Source organism: Pseudophryne corroboree, chromosome 2, assembly GCF_028390025.1.
Source record: "Pseudophryne corroboree isolate aPseCor3 chromosome 2, aPseCor3.hap2, whole genome shotgun sequence".
Lineage (NCBI taxonomy): Eukaryota > Metazoa > Chordata > Amphibia > Anura > Myobatrachidae > Pseudophryne > Pseudophryne corroboree.
Genome location: NC_086445.1, coordinates 765,632,017 through 765,638,016, shown reverse-complemented (window position 1 = coordinate 765,638,016; position 6,000 = coordinate 765,632,017). Strand labels below are relative to the sequence as shown.

At 48.2% G+C, this 6,000-nt stretch overlaps 1 protein-coding gene across 1 annotated transcript in view; it reads left to right on the top strand.

The window, feature by feature from the left end:
- Positions 1-528: 528 nt before the first annotated feature.
- The window catches only part of CD53 (CD53 molecule), a 114,982-nt gene continuing 109,510 nt past the window's right edge, over positions 529-6,000 (top strand). Inside the window, exon 1 of the mRNA XM_063955474.1 lies at positions 529-607. The gene's annotated coding sequence lies outside the window, so the exon portion shown is untranslated. The remainder of the gene's footprint in view (positions 608-6,000) is intronic.

Here is a 6,000-nt window from a genome sequence, read left to right as displayed (position 1 = left end):
CTATACCCCATGGTCCTTACGGAGTCCCCAGCATCCTCTACGGACTAGGAGAAAAAGATTTACCGGTAGGTTTAAAATCTTATTTTATCACTCTCCACTTTAGTACTCTCATGGGCAGATTTATTAAGCCTGGAAAAGTGATAAAGTGGAAGGTGATAACGCACCAGCCAATCAGCTCCCAAGTGTCATTTTTTAAACCCAGCCTGTAACATGGCAGTTAGGAGCTGATTGGCTGGTGCATTATCACCTTCCACTTTATCACTTCACCAGGCTTAATAAATCTGCCCCAGAAAGACTTAGTACATCTCCCCCATAGTGCGTATATATTCTATGTTTTTAAATACTGTATACTTTCATCAGAAAAAAACATAGCAGATTTAAAAAGTGATTATGAGTAACACCTTATGTTTCCTAATAAGATCTTACTGACAAACCCTTGCGTTTTCTTAAATAGAAAGATTCAGTTATCTACTTCCTCTTAACACAGGAAAACTTTTTTTTTAACACCAAATGTTTTACATTAATGACACAGAGAGGATCTAACGGAGGTAAAGGAAACAATTACAGTAAACCGGAGTAAAGCAACTTGCTATTGAAGCAGAATAAGGTAAGATGATGATATTTTAATTTTTCATATACTGCTGCTATACATGAGTTATTATTGGAAGGAGAAAGATAATCCTAATCAGCATGATTTAACACAATTCAGGCATTTAGGTAATTACTTATGAAGTGGGCCGCTTTATTTCATATAATTAATTCAACCCTGCCTAAATATAAAAATCTATCTAGAAATCAATGACACAAATATTTATTTGATCTGACAGAATATAAACCTATAAAAAAACATAGACACACACTTTTATTTACAGGGAGTTCTCAGAAATCTGATGAATACAACATGAGCTACTTTACATACGTGCAGAATTCCTTCATTGTAGTGGATGTGCCATCAGGTTCTGATGAAGTGAGCAGACCAGAGTAGAAGCGTGCTGCCTCTCTGGCTGACCTGAGCTGTCATGCCATCTGCCTGGTGACCTTGGGCCTTGAAAAAACTCTATATTGAAAATGTGAGCAGGGCCCCGGTGACATTAAGGATTAGGGGGTGGTGGGGGAAGAGGGCTCACAGGGAACTGGACTCAACGCTATTGTTCCGGGCTCCAATTGCGATATGCTCTATAATCTGGCTTTCCATTAAGAGTCTAGGAAGGAAATCGGGTATCTATTGTGTGCGGGTGGTCTTCTGTTTGCCGGCGGTCGGGCTCCCGGCGCTCAGTATACCGGCGCTGGGAGCCCGACAGCCGGCATACCGACACTTATTTTCCCTCGTGGGGGTCCACGACCCCCATAGAGGGAGAATAAAATAGTGTGGCTCGCGTAGCGCGCCGCCGTGCCCATAGCGTGGCGAGCGCAGCGAGCCCGCAAGGGGCTCATTTGCGCTCGCCAAGCTGTCGGTAAGCCGGCGGTCGGGCTCCCGGCGCCGGGATGCTGGTTGCCGGGAGCCCGACCGCCGGCCAGCCGTAGTGAACCCATTGTGTGCACTACGTCACTATATGTTTTTTTTGTCATTGGATTTCAGCATACATTTTGCATGCATTATTCAGTGTTTTGTAAAATTGTTAATTGTACAGAGCTAGGTAGCTTTTGTCTCTTCATGTCTTGTAACTACAAATACCAGTATGCCTTGGCTGATTTAGTATTTTGGGATATGCTGTCTAACCCTGGTATGCTGAATACTTTAATTATTATAAAAAAAATCATTAACCAATGGAAGAAACGTAAAGAACCCGCAGTGCAGATCATGTGAATATACATAGGCCCTTTTTCAGCATGGATCGCTAAATTGAAAAAATGCAAAACAGGCGATTATCGACAGACTGCACATGCGCTGTGAACGCACTGCGTGTGTGCGAAGGACAAATTGGCATCGCCATGCATTTGCAGGCTCAGTGAGAGGCGATCGCACAGTTATTGACAGGAAGTGACCATTTGTGGGAGGCAACATGGCGCTTGTGGGGAGTGGTTTGGAAAATGCATGCATGTCATGGCCGTTTTCAGGGCATATATCTGACATCAGCTACGATTGATTGCAATTCAAACATGGCGCCGGTGCAACTTCATCCGCATTATTCTAAGTAGGCATGTGTCAACCGCAACTGTAGATGGTACTCGGTTTCTTAGTATGGATCGGGACTCTGCAAATGTATACGCAGAGTTGCAATCACATTGGTAGCAGTGGCGTAACTACTGCCCCCGCAGCCCTCGCGGTGGCTTGGGGGCGAGGGGCTGCGGGGGCGCCGCCACTGATTTAGAGCAGATTGACATGCGGACGAACGTCCGCATGTCAATCTGTTGTCACTAGCCCCCCGCTGTGAAGTAGGGACACGGAGGGCACAGCGTGCGCCTCTCCTGTGTCCCTCTGAGTCTCCGGCGTGTCGGGGGCGTGTCCTATGAAAAGGGGGCGTGGCTTCGCGGAGGACCCGCGATCGCGGGTCACGCCCCCGTTTCGTCACTGAGGGGGCATGCCCAGCGCTCTGTGAGCTGCTGGCATGCCCTCTCTCCTACTGTCTGCGCTGAATAGACGCTGTGCGCATGCGCACAGCGTCTATTCACTACTGCTCTGCTATGCAGAGCAGTGACTGTAGGAGACTCCCAACTGCCCCCCCCCCATCGCGGGACACTGCGGGAGGTATGCATATATGGCACTGGGGGGGCACTGAGGGGGCATATATGGAACAGGGGGGGGGGCACTGAGGGGGCATATATGGCCTGAGGGGGCATATATGGCACTGGGGTGGCACTGAGGGGCATATATGGCACTGAGGGGGCATATATGGCACTGGGGGCACTGAGGGGGCATATATGGCACTGGGGGGGCACAGAGGGGTCATATATGGCACTGAGGGGGCATATATGGCACTGCGGGGGGCACTGAGGGGGCATATATGGCACTGAGGGGGCATATATGGCACTGGGGGGCACTGAGGACATATATGGCACTGGGGGGCACTGAGGGGGCATAGATGGCACTGGGGGGCACTGAGGGGGCATATATGGCACTGGTGGGGCACTGAGGGGGCATATATGGCACTGGGGGGGCACTGAGGGGGCATATATGGCACTGGGGGGCACTGAGGGGGCATATATGGCACTGGGGAGGCACTGAGGGGGCATATATGGCACTGGGGAGGCACTGAGGGGGCATATATGGCACTGTATGTGTACCTGGCACATGGGGGGCTATATTTGGCACTGGGGGCACGTGAGCACCTGGCATTGTGGGGGAATATCTGGCACTGGGGGCATATGTGGCACTGGGGGGAGAGGCTATATTTGGCACTAGGGGCATGTGAGTACCTGGCACCGTGGGGGAATATCTGGCACTGAGGACATATGTGGCACTGGGAGCACAGCCCTAGCAACAAGCACTACCCCCTAGCAATGAGCATGACACCCAGTGCATGAAACCCCTGGCAACAAGCATGACACCGAGTGCATGAAACACCTGGCAACGAGCATGACACCCTGAGCATGAAAACCCCTGGCACCGTGCATGGAACCAAGAGCATGAAACCCCTGGCAACGAGCAGGTAATTTAAAAGTAATTAGAAGCCTTAATGTAGGACTTAATGTGTAATGGGCATTACGGTGTGTGGCATAATGTATCACGGACATTGCGGTGTGTGTCAGAATGTGTCACAGGCATTACGGTGTGTGGCAAACTATATCACGGGCATTGTGGTATGTGGTATAATGTCTCAGGGGCATTGCAGTGTGGCATAGGGTATAACGGGCATTGCGGTATGTGTCACAGGCATTACGGTGTATGGTATACTAGATCACGGGCATTGTGGTATGTGGTATAATGTCTCAGGGTCATTGCAGTGTGTGGCATAATGTATAATGGGCATTGCGGTGTGTGGCATAATGTGTCAGGCATTACGGTGTCTGTATACTATATCACGGGCATTGTGGTATGTGGTATAATGTCTCAGGGTCATTGCAGTGTGGCATAATGTATAACGGGCATTGCGGTGTGTGTCATAATGTATCACGGACATTGCGGTGTGTGGTATACTATATCATGGGCATTGTGGTATGTGGTATAATGGCTCAGGTTCATTGCAGTGTGTGTCATAATGTATCACGGACATTGCGGTGTGTGTCATAATGTATCACGGACATTGCGGTGTGTGGTATACTATATCATGGGCATTGTGGTATGTGCTATAATGTATCAGGGGCATTGCAGTGTGTAGCATAATGTATAACGGGCATTGCGATTCCTGTCATAATGTGTCACAGACATTACGGTGTGTGGCATAATGTGTCGGGGGCATTACGGTGTGTGCATATTGTGTCATGTGCATTATTGTGTGTGGAATAATGTCTAAGGGCCATTGCAGTATGTGGCATAATGTATACTGGGCATTACTATAAGGAGGAAAAATGACAAATAATGGAAGGGGCATGAATCAGGATTATTTTTCTTTCCTGTGGTGGCTAACGTCTGGGCGTGCAGGTTGCAAAACTGGGGTATAAGGTAGTCCATTCCTGCAATGCCACGCCTCTTTATGCGAAGCCGCGCCCATTTAAACAAAACCACGCCCCTTTTTGGCGGCGCGCGCCTTCGGCGCGCACATGTTTGTCCCTTTCCTAGTGCCAATTATGGGGGGGGGGGGGGGGGGGGGCGCCGAAGAATTTTTTGGCTTGGGGGAGAAAAATTTCTAGTTACGCCACTGATTGGTAGGCGTCCTTTACCATTTCAGGGCGGCTATTTACATACAGTATGATTTTTATCAGTAGCAGTTACTTTAAACACAATTGCAATTGCAGTCTCCGTAGCAATCCATGCTAAATCTGCCCCATAGTAAGGTATTCACCTGTGTGCTTGTTCCATGCATGCATGCTTACTGCACAGACTGCAGACTTCTAGCACACACTCCTTTATTATCACTGATACTGGGGACATGTGGGCACATAGGCATATTAACGAAGTGGCCGCTTTTTTTACAAGCCAACACTTCTTTGTAGGTTTTCCCTCCAAATTTATAGCATTACTAATATTAAGTACAAAACACACTGGACTTTGCACTTGACATTAGTGCTGCTTTAAATTTTAAAGTCAAACCACTGAGGGGCTGAGCCTTGCTAAAGCTGGCACTTCATAAATATACCCTATAATGGGGGTCATTCCGAGTTGATCGCTCCCTGCCGTTTTTCACAGTGCAGCGAACAGGTTACTACTGTGCATGCGTATGCACCGCAATGCACAGGCGCGTCGTACGGGTACAAAGCGGATCGTTGCTGAGCAATGGATTTAATGAAGAATCCATTTGCACAGCCGATCGCAAGGAGATTGACAGGAAGAGGGCGTTTGTGGACGTCAGCTGAATGTTTTCTGGGAGTGGTGCGGCGAACGCAGGCGTGTCCAGGAGTTTGGAGGGTGGATGTCTGATGTCAATTCCGGGACCTGCAATGCTGGATTCATCGCACAGGGTAAGTAACTCTTACCCTGGACTTGTTCTACACAAAACATTTTTTGCATAGCAGGGCTGCATAAGCGTTCGCAGCCCTGCTATGCAGATATACACTCTCCCATAGGCGGCGTCTAGTTGATCGCACAGGCTTCAAAAAGTTGCAGTATGCGATCAACTCGGAATGACCCCCATTGTCCCTACTGCATAACACTGACAACAGCCACTCCATTATGCAGAAACCTCTTAACAGATTACATTAACACTACACACAGAAGCGCTCAACCCCTAGCAGTGATATCACATACAGGAGCGGATTTAGGGGTAAGGGCACCCCTAGGCACAACCCTAGTTGCCCCCCACCTGCCCAATTTTATTATTTTTATTGATTGCTTATAAGCCCTCATTGAATGATAGTGTTTTTTTTTTTAAATATTCTATTAAATTAGCTATGACATTTTATTATTCTTACGAGTCTGGGACTCCAGGTCGACAACAAAAAGGTCGACACACCTTAGGTCGA